The sequence below is a fragment of the Schistocerca serialis genome, chromosome 10 (assembly GCF_023864345.2).
Source record: "Schistocerca serialis cubense isolate TAMUIC-IGC-003099 chromosome 10, iqSchSeri2.2, whole genome shotgun sequence".
NCBI lineage: Eukaryota > Metazoa > Arthropoda > Insecta > Orthoptera > Acrididae > Schistocerca > Schistocerca serialis.
In genome coordinates, this window is record NC_064647.1 from 210,838,798 (window position 1) to 210,852,380 (window position 13,583).

Below are 13,583 nucleotides of genomic sequence, written 5' to 3' on the forward strand. Positions count from 1 at the left end.
GCCGATAATCCGCCGGGCGGATTCGATGCGGGAAGGGCATACGCCCCATCTCGGAAGCGGGGCGTTAACGTCCACGGTCTCCCGGGCGACTATACTTTTAACGACCAGAAGAGTACTTCAGAGAGTTTGATAATGCCTATTGTTTGTAGCTGTTCAAAATATCTGATTGCGATGAGAAAAGTGATTATCTCTAAAGGCCCCTGATATACGTATCAGATTCGCTGTTTTCTAACCGGCCTCTATAGTCGAGCGGTTCTAGGCGCTTCAGTCCGGAACTGCGCTGCTGCTACGGTCGCAGGTTCGAAGGCGAAATAGTCTACGACTGTTTGGAGTAGTAGAAAATAAGGAAGAAGACACGGACAACCTGCTTATACAAGTTGCACGTGAAAAATTAGGTGTTGAAGTGACCAAGGCAGACATTGACAGGAGCCATCGGGTGGGACGAAAATTACCAGGTGCCACCAAACCTCGTCCAATAATAATTAAATTTGTTTCGTACCGAAAAAGGGCAGAGATCTTTACCCAGAAGAAGAAGTTAGCAAGGACAGGGCTTACAATAAGGGAAGATCTGACACATGAACGGCTAAAGATTTTAAACAGTGCCATATCCCATTTCGGTCTTCAGAATGTGTGGACTCAGGATGGCAGAGTAATCATTAAGACAGCAGCTGGAAAGAAGACAGTCACAAACATGACAGAACTGAATAGTATTAAGTGAAGCTACTCGAGCCAAAAGTGCAAACTTAACACCATTTGCAATTGTAACAGCCCCAATACTCAGATATAGTCTTGTAATTGTATTAATTTTTTAATTATACCCATATTTGTACCTTCAACTAATTGTTTTTGTAACTGTATTAACTTTTCACTATTTTTTTGTGTCTGTAGCTCTAACCATTACTTAATTTTAGTTACTGCTAATTCTTTTTTCATTTTCTCAGTTTATTCTCTTCGATTCTGAAATAGTTCTATTGCAATTATTAGTCTCTCCTTTAGTTCATTAATCACCCATCTCTTCGGTTTAAATTGTTCATAACAAAAATCACTATCAGTATCACTTTAGCAAATTTCAATCTAATTGTAGCTTCCTACGATAATCACTACCAGTATCACTTAAGTAAATTTCAATTTAATTCTAGCTTCCTACGATAAACTATTAATTACTAAGCTTACTTCTCTCTGCTGGCAGCATCGGCCTCTTAAATCACCCCCTTCTCCCTTATTTCCACCCTAAGCTGTTTCAAATACGCTAATTACATTTCTCCTCGTACGACAGAGGATACACAGTGACACACAGCCGTCACTATTTTGGTCATATTCTCCTTGCACAGAATACCACTAATCCATTTTCTACACTCCCGCAACCTCAGGAAATCTTTAGCAGGCGCCTTTCTTTCGGCACTCGCGGTGTCACAAACAGGGCGTGCAAAATCTTGGACACCCCTGTGGTATGTCACTTGGCGGAAGCAGCGGCCAGTGCCCCTCGCGGCAGGTAGTGCCTAACAAAGGGACAAACCAGTCTGCCACCCTACTCCAGGCAGCTCGGCAGAACTCGTCAGAGCTTTTAGCAGCTCACTGCAACGTCCAGTCTTTACCTGCGCATTACGAAGAACTTAGCCTCCTCTTCAACCAACTAAACTACCACGTAATCCTCTTATCCGAAACGTGGTTGAAACCACACATATCCTCTGCATCTTTTCATCTCCCAGGGTACACATTTCTTAGGGCAGACAGATCAAAAAAGCGAGGTGGCGGGGTCGGCGCGTATATACGAACAGATCTCAAAGCGAAAGTCTTATGTACGTCAAATCCTGCTGAAGAAAAAGAGGCTGAATTCATGTTCATTGAAATAAATATACAAAGTCGGAAATTCTTGACTGGCGTCGTGTACAAGCCGCCAAAAATAAGCTCAATGAGTTCTTTCCAGTCGGAATTACATTCACTTCAGTGTCAATACGAACATGTCATCGTAATGGGTGACTTGAACATAGACCTGCTAAGAGACACTCCCTCCGCAATAAACCTAAGAAGACTGTTTAGTTGCAATAGCATGAACATTCTTCCATTACAACCTACACACCATACAGCGCACAGTCATACTCTTATAGACGTAATCGCAACGAAACAGACTGACAAAGTAAGAGATGTTGGTCAAACATCGGCCCCTGGCCTCTCAGCACATGATGTAATATTCCTGGCCTACTCTGTGCAGCCCCCAAGGATCAAATCGCGTTACATAACTTGTAGGAACATGAAACGTATTGACCTTGACGCTCTAACAGCCGATTGCTCAGAAATCCTATGGCATCAAATAATCAGAAAACCCACAATCGACGGCAAAATTAATGACCTTGGTGATAAACTCACTGCCCTCTATGACAAACATGCACCTGTGCGCACAATCCGTGTAAGAAAATCTCCTGCTCCGTGGCTGACAGCTGAATTACGTCAAATGATGACTAATAGGGATGCTGCCCACAGGCGTTTCAAGGCAGATCCGAAACCCGAGCGTTTCGAAGAATACAGAAAGCTACGGAACAGAGTGAAACAATGCATTCGCAATGCTAAAATCAGGCACGCTCGCTCCCTTGTATGCAGCGATCTGACGCCCACGACTCTATGGAAGAATCTCCGTAGCTTGGGGGTCGGAAAGGCAAAATCGGAAACTACTTTTCATGTGTCTGCTAACGAATTAAATGAATTCTTCTCTGCACCTCTGAATACCAGCACAGCTGATAATTACCGTCCACAAGAATCCCCAAACAGGATAACTAACAACGATACCTTCCATCTAAAACATGTAACAACAAATACGGCAAGAAAAGCAATAATGAGAATCTCTTCTGATGCAATAGGCAACGACAGTATCGGTATAACCATGATTAAGAATGTTGCCGATATCTTAGTACCTGTCTTAACTGACATATTTAATTTTTCCCTCGTGAACGGAATATATCCTACTGCATGGAAAAGAAGCCTAATTCGACCCATCCCTAAGATCGAAAACCCGCAACTGCCTAGTGATTACCGACCAATTAGCATACTGCCTGCTGTTTCCAAAGCACTTGAATATATTGTTCATGACCAAATCACTGAACACTTGCATGAATTCAGCCTATATGACAAATTTCAATCCGGTTTCCGTAAACATCACAGCACAAACACTGCTCTAATTAAAGTAACTGATGACCTGAAATATGCCATCGACAATCGAAAGGCAACAATATTGACGCTACTGGACTTCAGCAAAGCTTTTGACACTGTTAACTTTGACATATTGCTCAGAAAAATGCAACAGCTTAATTTCTCTGATAGTGCAATGAGATGGTTTGAAAGCTACTTAAAAGACAGACAGCAATGTGTTGTCTGCGTAAATGAAAAATCTTCCTGGAAACATGTTTCCTCGGGAGTGCCACAAGGATCAGTCTTAGGACCACTTTTGTTTTCTTTATATGTCAACGATATTTCGTCGGTTCTGTCCTCCTGTAAATATCATTTCTATGCCGACGACCTCCAGCTCTACCTAAGCGTCAGACCTGAAGATGTAAACACTGCAATCGCTCAGATGAATGATGATCTGTCTTCAGTAGTGAGATGGGCGAAAAACCTGGGGCTTAAACTTAATGCAAAAAAGACGCAAGTAATCTTAATAGCCCATCAGAAATTAATAAGTTCAGATTTTCGCGAACGGCTACCTCCTATTCTGCTCGACGGTACTCCAATACCATATCAGAAAACAGTGAAGAACTTGGGTGTAACTTTGGATGAGCATCTCAACTGGGCGGAGAATACAGTCGCAGTGTGCCGAAAGACGTCTGCTTGTCTCTATGCTCTCAAAAAGTTTCGGAACATATTTCCACAGGACTTGAAACGCCAGCTCGTGCAAGCACTCGTTCTACCGAACCTCCACTATTGTGATGTGATTCAACAAGGCATGAGTAGTGAAAGCAAAAGACGGCTAGAGCTAACCATGAATGCCTGTGTGCGTTACACCTGCAACATTCGCCGATATGATCATGTTAGTGCTTCATACTCCGAGCTAGGGTGGCTGCGGCCGGACAAATTGCGTGACTACCACACTCTATGTCTACTCCACCGACTCCTCATCGCGCAAGCACCCCAGTACCTTGCTTCAGAGATTAAAAATCTGTCATGTCATCATAATCGAAACACGAGGTCACTCTTATTTGGTATCCTAACTGTGCCCACTCACAAAACAAAAACTTTTGCAAACTCCTTCTCAGTTGCCGCTGTCCGCCTATGGAACAAACTGCCCCTTACCTTGCGCAAAATTCGATCTCCTGCTGCTTTTAAGAAGAAGTTGAAGCATTTCCTACTATCATCCTCACAAAGTTCTCCACAAAATTAATGTACAAGGACAATCCCCTCATCTGTCAAATAGCAAAGCTAGCGTCTCCTATCTTGCTCCTGAGATGCCTTCCTCTTCATCTTTCTCTATTAGCCACGCAATCTTCTTTTCCTTTATATTCCCTTAATTATGTTTCATCATGTCTCTATTCTTCTCCTCCCTTCACCATGAGTCTCCCTCATACTCCGTGCTGCCGGCACTCCTATCTAAAATCTGTCTCTTCAATAATGTCTAATTATAACAGTACTTGTGACCTAAGAATATAAACTCTATATGTATGTATTTTTCCAGGTGTACCTTTCAAATTGTTTATTTCACTTTTTGTACTAGATGTAGTTTAACATGCCTACTAAAACATATGAATGTAAAATAAGTAGAATGCCTGGTTAGATGTAAGAGAGGGCCTGATGGCCCTAATCTTGCCAGGTTAAACAAATCAATAAATAAATAAATAAATAAATAAATAAATAAATCCTGCCTCGGGCATGGATGTGTGTGATGTACTTAGGTTTAAGTAGTTCTAGGTCCAGGTGACTGATGACCTCAGATGTTAAGTCCCATAGTGCTTAGAGCCATTTGAATCATTTGCTGTTTTCTATCCATTTGTTTGTTTATGAAACAAGTGCGCAGATATACCAATAAAGTTTGTCAGATTTAACCTCGTTTCTTGACGCTGTCACGTTGTGCGTTCGTGTCGTAAACTGGTTGTCAAGTGTTCTTTTTTTGCCGAACTGTTCTTTATTTCAGCCCTGCTTTCGGTACCGAAGTATGAGTGGTTAGTTAATTTTCGAATTCCAATCATAACACAAATTTAAATATTTTATACGAAGAGAGCCGTATGCTAAACAAAACTTTGGAACAATTACTAAGTGAAGCACTACGTCTATTAACTCGATTTCTCGGAAAACGTTTTTAAACAGAAAAGAAACTCCTAACATAAAAAATATCGAAAGCGTAATGGCAGTTCCACGCAGCTATTATTATATAAAATGAGTCTTCAGTCGCATGAACAAATTGAGGGTTGTATGATAAAAGTAGTGTGTTACATTCGGTATAATTTGAAGTGTGCAACATGCAACAATTTTACCAAAAAAAAAAATAAAGGTAACAAAAATGTATTTAAAACCTTAAGTAGCAGTAATAAATACAATTTTTAATGTTTACTAAATGTTTTATTGTGTTCACTCTCAGCTCAGCAAATCCTTCGGCCAGAAAATGTTCATTAATTTTGTCAGTCCAATCTGGCAACTATAGTCGTGAAGTATTTTGCCACTAGGAGAAATGGCTACCAAGCAGAAAAGAAAACAAGTCACTGGTTCAGCGAATGGTTTAAATTGAGAAAGAAATGTATCCATGAAAGTGTGCTAAACTGAATACAGCACTCAGAAGCTTATGTTTACATCAAAGGCTGCGCGGGTTAGCCGCGCGGTATCAGGCTTTTGCCACGATTGGCGCGCCCCCCTCCCCCCCCTCCCCCCCCCCCCGCCCCCCCGTTGGAGGCTCGAGTCGTACATCGGGCATGGTGGTGTGTGTTGTCCTTAGCGTAAGTTCGTTTAAGTTAGATTAGGTAGTGTGTAAGCCTAGGGACCGATGACCTCAACAGTTTGGTCCCATAGGAACTTACTACAAATTTCCAAATTACGTCAACTTTCTCCGAAAAGACAGTCAAACTTTTTATAAACTGTTAGAATTAGTTCGCACTCACATTGAAAACACACAGATATGCAAATTTAGTCCTCTAACGAAAATTCATTAAAATGTATCCATCGTTGTGGAATACTGATATTCGTCAACGTCTTCTTGCGCTATATACGGCTAGGAAAGACTCAACATCTCTACCATGTTTGTAATTGCCACTGCTCTTTTGTTTTATTCATGATCGTAGTATTAGTAGTAGTGGAAGCTCACGATATGGTGAGATAAATAGCTGTAATAACTCTTTCTCACTGAACATCAACAAAAAAATATGTACGCCATTTTTTCAAATCTGCCATCAGTAAAAATTTCTCTCTAAATTATATGTTTGACAAACACGTCAAACAGTGCCGCAAACTGCCAAGTAATTTGACAAACTGGTAAAGTTTGACAATTTTTTATCGTTTCCTTGGCCCTTAAAAGGTAAACTAAAAAATAAATACTGTAATTTGTTTTATAAAATGTTTTCTTCATTGTGACCTCATTCAATAGGCGCAGCACTACTTGTATGTCTAAATTGGGCGGAAACGGCTTCGTCATTCATAACAACTGGAAATCCTTTTCTAGAGTGTATTTCTTGCCTGTATTCTCACACGTTGAGACGCAACAGCGGCACAGTTTCGTGTGGCAAGAGTCGCAGGGCGGCGTCTTTTGTAACGTGGCAATTGCCACACATTGTAAACACGGATGCTGCGAGTGTTAACAATCCCATTTAGCACGGAGCTGTTTGCGACGCGCATGTGGAAAGCAATTTTGCTTGCGGGACGGCACAGCTGCGGGGTTCCAGGTCACAAACGCTTCCTTTCCGCCAAAGATAGCAGTGAACTTCTGTATGTTTCCACTTCATTTGGTTCACAGGGTACGTAACACCTTCGTCAGTTGCGTATTTTGTTGTATTTCGCCGCATCGCGCGCTTATTTTACCATGACATTTTGAGACGTAAGGCGTATGCTCAGTTGCGTATTTTCTTGTACCGGGTGATTCAAAAAGAAGTAACAGATTTCAATTGTTTATTACAAAATATTACAAACAGAAACACATTGCGCGTGTCTCTGGATAGAGGAAGGTCCCAAGTTTAGGAACAGCTGCTCAGTTGGTTGTCTGTAGCAACGTTGCGAGTACACCACAAGAGGGATAATTTTGTGAGTTGGAATGTGCGTGACGTCAGACCATTGTTCAAGTGCATCGTGCATTCCGTCGTCGATTCAGCAAGAATCCACCTCTGCATAAGCAGATTTATGACTGGAATACAAAATTCTTGGAAGCTGTTTGCATATGCAAAAGGAAGAGCCACTGTTCGGCCACACACGTCCGATGAAAATGTCGAGCGTATCCGAGATGCGTTCACACGGAACCCTCGGAAGTTCACAAGACACGCAGGCCAGGAACTTCAACTTCCTCAAACAACGGTGCGGCGTGTTCTGAAACGACGCAGTTACTTCAGCAAATTGCGTCCAGGCGACCATAGCAGAAGCTACGAATTTTGCATTTCATTTCTCCAGGATATGGCAGCACACTTTTTCCGAGCGACTCATCCTTTCAGATGAATCAACGTTTCATCTACTGGGTAAAGTAAACGTTATAATGTAAGAAGTTGGGGGTTGCAAAATCCCGTCGTTGTTGTCGAACATGAAAGAGGCTCACCGAAACCGACAATAGAGTGTGTTTTGTCCCGTTTCTCTTCACAAAGTTTATGGACCTTCCATTTTTCACGGAGGAAGTGTGACAAGAATATCATACATGGACATGCTGCAAAACTAGTTATTTCCTCACCTTCACGAAGATTCTATTGATTTTGTTTAACAATGGAGAAACCAGGATGGACTCCAACAGTATTGTGAAAAGGATAGTTACTACTCACCATATAGCAGAGATGTTGAGTCGCAGACAGGCACAACAAAAAGATTGTCGGAAGTCCGCCAGGATAGGTGAGTGGTCAGCGCGGCTCGATGCTGTGCAAAGGGTCCCGGGTTCAATTCCCGGCTGGTCGGAGATTTTCTCTGCACAGGGACTGGGTGTTGTGATGTCTTCACCGTCGTCATATCATCTCCACCGACGTGCAAGTTGCCGAAGTGGCGTCACCCCCAAAGACTTGCACCAGGCGACCCGGTCTGCCCAACGGGACGCCTCTAGCTACGCGACACTTCATTTCAGACTGTCATAAAATGAGCTTTCAGCTGACAAAGTCTTCGTCGAAGGTAGAACACACACACACACACACACACACATAGCTGAGTGGTCAGAGCGGCCGAATGCTGTGCAAAGGCGCCGGGTTCGATTCCCGTCTGGCCTTTTTGAATCCAACAATTTTTACCTTTTTGAATCACCTTGTATTTCGCTGCATCCCGTGTTTGCTTTAGGTATGATATGTTGAGAGGTAAAGCGAACCACACATACATGACCGTAGTCTCTGGCTGCTAAGACCCAAAGTCAGAGGATTTCATTGTTGTTGTGAAAAGCGGTGCCCGTCTAGTGGCTACCGTTGCTGCCTCTGGATCACCGGGTCCCGGGCTCGATTTCCGGCCGGCTTGGGGATTTTTCTCTGCCCGGGGACTGGGTATTTGTGTTGTCCGCATCATTTCATCATCATCATTCGTGACATTGGCTAGCTTGGACTGTGTAAAAAAATTGGACTGTGTAAAAATTGGGACTTTGTACGGACGCTGATGACCGCACAGTTCCCCTCTTTCACCTTGTGCGCTGCTGTCTTAACACCACCATCCCACAACGTTGGATTGGGAGAGATGGACAACAAGGTCTTGTTTGTTGCATTTGGCCGGTCATCAGGCCTCACAGCTTGCGATTTTTTCCTGTAGAAGTATGTAACGGACAGAGCTTTTGCCCCACGTGTGGCACATACTCTTCAAGAGTTGATAAATCGAATTGTTAGATTCAATAAACAGGGATCTGTTCATTCGTGTATGGAATGGTACTCATGTAGAGTGCATGATATAGTGTCTGTACGAACATGAAACTTCGAACCTTCCTCTATCCAGCGACATGCGCAGTGTGTTTCTATCTTTCACCGTTTGTCTGTAATAAACAACTGAAATCTGTTCTGCCTTTTTGAATCACCCTGTATTTCGCTGCATCCCGTGTTTGTTTTAGGTATGATATGTTGAGAGGTAAAGCGTACCAGCGCTACAACTTTTATTAGACTTGAACTGCATTCTAAACTATCTTCTTAGTGGTACGCTGACACGGTAATGTGGGGTGTGTCTACACTTCGCCTTGATGACGGCTTGAACTCTATTTGGGACAGCTGCCGAGAATTCTTCCGAGTTGTATGGCCGTGGTCCATGGAACTCTTCTATCCCTGACGTTTCGTCCAAAGCTACGTTGGACATCTTCGGAGGTCGGCAAGACTCAGCATAACCAGGAGCACCTCCTAAGATGTCCAACGTAGCTTTGGACGAAACGTCAGGGATGAAGAGTTCCATGGACCACGGCCATACAACCCAGAAGAATTCTTGGCAGCTGAAACATCCGGTCGTGAAAGCCTTCATCCTATTTGGGACGCTTTCAAGGAGGTGTCTGTCCATGGAGAGATGGAAGTTCACTGTTTCTCGAGAGCCACAACTAGAGAATGTCGTGATTAGGGCCGCAGAGGTCTGGAGCGAAGTCGAAGTTGTAACTCAGGGATGCACAGACTAGGACCCTAGACCTGAAACCTCATGGCGTCCCCCCCCTCATTGTCCGTTCTTTCAATTTGTGTTTTACTCATCTTCCATTCCCTCCCGGAAAGGAGAGATTGGGCCCATGTAGAACTTTTGAGCCACGCCAGTCTAGCTGGCATTGGGGGATCCCAGTTTGAAGTGATAACTCGTCTCATGGCGAGTTATTTTTCAATAGTGCAGTCGCGGCAACAAGAGCTGTACCCGGGACTGTAGAGAAAGTCATTGTTTAGTCGTCTGTGGTGTACTTTTTGTTTCTCTCCCTCTCCCTCTGCCTTTGCCTTGCCTCCCCCCTCCCCATCCCGTTTTTTTTCCCCTCTGCCTTTACGTAGCCACATTTGTGATCTGCGATACCAGCAAGTTTGTACATCCCAACTCTGACTCATGCTGAAAGTGTTATGTTAGGTTCAGTTCGGGACTCTGGGAATGCCAATCCATTTCAGTAATGTTATTCTACACAAACTACTGCCTCCCAGATTCTGCCTCATAGCAGGGTGTGTTGTCATGCAGATACAGTTATCGTCTCCGAACGCTTCCTCTACTATAGACAATGCTCTAAAATGTGTTCATATCCTTCCGCATTTAGCATTGTATTGTATTGTATGTTAACTGGGGACCCAGAAACGACGGAGAGGCTCCGTCCCCGTCGCAGCCGCAGTGGTCCACAACCCCACGACGACTACCGCAGTCCACTTCACCCCTCCGCCGCCCCACACCAAACCCAGGGTTATTGTGCGGTTCGGCCCCCGGTGGACGCCCCAGGGAACGTCTCACACCAGACGAGTGTAACCCCAATGTTTGCGTGGCAGAATAATGGTGGTGTACGCGTACGTGGAGAACTTGTTTGCGCAGCAATCGCCGACATAGTGTAACTGAGGCGGAATAAGGGGAACCAGCCCACATTCGCCGAGGCAGATGGAAAACCGCCTAAAAACCATCCACAGACTGGCCAGTTCACCGGACTTCGACACAAGTACGCCGGGCGGCTGCGTGCCAGGGACCAGGCGCTCCTTCCCGCCCGGAAAGCCGTGCGTTAGAGCGCACGGCCAACCGGGCGGGCGCATGTAGCATACTCTTACGATTGATAAGAGGACCACACCCAGACCATGAAAAAGACCTCTATACCGATGTACCATATTCCCGTAAAAAGAAGACTGGAAATGGGAAACGCTGAATCGTCCCATGTCAGATTTTTCATGGAAACCGTTTTATGTGCCAAGGTGAATAACATGGAAAAGGTTGGAAGTGCCACAAATGTTTCCCTTTAATTCACAAGGCGTCCGATAAATGTAGGAGAATGGACGTTCCATCGGCGGCGGCACAGTGAACCCTGAATGTGTCACGTGCCTAAGGCAGTGATTGTTGTAAACTGTGTCTGGTGTGAGCTCCTACCAACGTAGTACTTTGAATATTGTGTAATCTCGTTTTGTGGTGTTATGACTGTGTCGAACATACCAAAAATCATATGATGTTGATACCTTTAATATAGTGTGTTTCAGAAGGTATCTTTAAAAGTGTTGAAATCAAGTTTTTAGTGTCTGGTCATCGTTCCATGCCTTCCCATTGATACTCTGCTGTTATAGAAAGGAAGAAAAAAGAATGTTGAATTCATGGTGCCAGAAGTACTGGAAAATATGGTGGCCACAGCTAGAGTGAAAAAAAAAAAATCTTTTCTGTTGATTAACATGGGTGACGGAGATTTCTTGGCTCCAGCTTCCTTCGGAACGCACATGTTGACGCCAGCAAACTAAAAATAACCAAAGCTTCAGTATTACGTGTCACTTCAGACTAGAATGGCAAGCTTCTAATGAAAACTCGAGTGGATGGAGCAGACTGAACTGACTTCGCTGTGTTCAAAAAGGGACGAAACTTCACTGACCTACCATCCTTAGGATATATGCCCCAACCTCGACTATCAAGCAAATTAAGTGAAGAGAAAAAAAAAGGATCTACTGGCACGTTCAGCATTACCGAAATGTTGAGTTTTATGGGATTCTGTGCTCAATATGAAATGCTGCTTTTTAAAATGTGTTTGGGTGAATTGTTAATAGTAATGTCGAATACACAGAAGAGCTGAAGAAATTGGTACACCTGCCTAATATCGTGTAGTATCCCCGCGAGAACGCAGAAGTGCCACCACACGACGTGGCATGGACTCGACTAATGTCTCAAGTAGTGCTGGAGGGAATTGACACCATGAATCCTGCAGGGCTGTCCATAAATCCCAAAGAGTACGAGGGGGTGGAGATCTCTTCTGAGCAGCACGTTGCAAGACATTCCAGATATGCTCAATAGTCTTCATGTGTGGGGAGTCTGGTGGTCAGGGGAGGTGTTTAAATTCAGAAGAGCGTTCCTGGAGCCCCTATAGCAATTCTGGACGTTTGGGGTGTCGCATTTTCCTGCTGGAATTGCCCAAGTCCGTCGGAATGCACAATCGACATGAGTGGATGCAGGTGATCAGACAGGACGCTTACGTACGTGTCACCTGTCAGAGTCGTATCTCGACGTATCAGGGGTCCCATATCACTCAAACTCCACACGCTCCACACCGTAACAGAGCGTCCACCGGCATGAACAGCCCCTGCTGACATGAAGGGTCCATGAATTCATGAGGTTACCTGTACACGTCCATCTGTTCGATACAATTTGAAACGAGACTCGTGCGACCAAGCAACATATTTCGAATCATCAACAGTCCAATGTCGGTGTTGACGGGTCCAGGGTACACGTAAAGCTTCGTTTCATGCAGTCATCAAGGGTAAACGAGTGGGCCTTCGGCTCCGAAAGCGCATATCGATGATGTTTCGTCGAATGTTTCTCTCGGTGACACTTGTTGACGGCCCAGCATTGAAATCCTCATCAATTTGCAGAAGGGTGCACTTCTATCACGTTGAACGATTTTCTTCAGTTGTCGTTGGTCCCGCTCTTTTTCCGGCCGCAGCAATGTCGGGGATTTGATGTTTTATCGGACTCCTGATATTCACGGTACACTCGTGAAATGGTCGTACGGGAAAATCCCCACTTCGTCTCTACCACGGAGATGCTGTGTCCCATCGCTCGCGCGCCGACTATAACACCATGTTCAGGCTCACTCAACTGTTGATAACCTGCCATTGTAGGAGGAGTAACCGATCTGACAAGTGCGCTAGACGTTTGTTGTCTTATATAGGCGTTGCCTACCGCAGCGCCGTATTCTGCCTGTTTACATATCACTGTGTTTGAATACGTAAGCCTATACCAGTTTCTTTGGCGCTTCAGTGTATAACAATTTATATTTCATTTTATTTTTATCACTTTCAGCGTTTCTCAGTTCCTGTGTTGCATTCTTGACCATTGGCACTACACATGGGGGGTGGGGGGGGGGGGGGGGAGCAGGTAGCGTTCTCCAGGCGTTCGCCAAACCCAAACTTTTCCATGAGTCTGCCATAGCGCGTACCGTGATTCATCACTCGAAACGACTCATTTCCGGTCTTCCACTGCCCAGTGACCTCGCTCTTTACAGCACATCAAGCGGCGCTCAGCAATGAGCACAGAAATATGTGGCTATTGATGAAGTAATCGGGCATTGTATCCCATTCTTTCTAATTCGCTACGCGCAGTTATTGTGCTCGCTGGAATGCTGATAGGGCTTTGGATTCCGTCCATTTATTTCATGTGTTTTTTACAACAATCTTCCGCATTAGTCGACGCCGTTGTCCGTCAGTACATGAGCTTTTTCTTGTCTCGAGTTAGTTGTGGTTGTTGCTTCGCCTGTCCACAGTAACATCACCAACAGTCGACTTGGGCATTGGCTGCGGACATAATACATAGGCTGAAAAATAGATTCTTCGGCACAGCTACAGACG

At 44.4% G+C, this 13,583-nt stretch overlaps 1 protein-coding gene across 1 annotated transcript in view; it reads left to right on the forward strand.

The window, feature by feature from the left end:
• The window catches only part of LOC126424790 (RAC serine/threonine-protein kinase), a 770,672-nt gene that overhangs the window by 29,671 nt on the left and 727,418 nt on the right, over positions 1 to 13,583 (forward strand). The gene's annotated exons all lie outside the window — the stretch shown is intronic.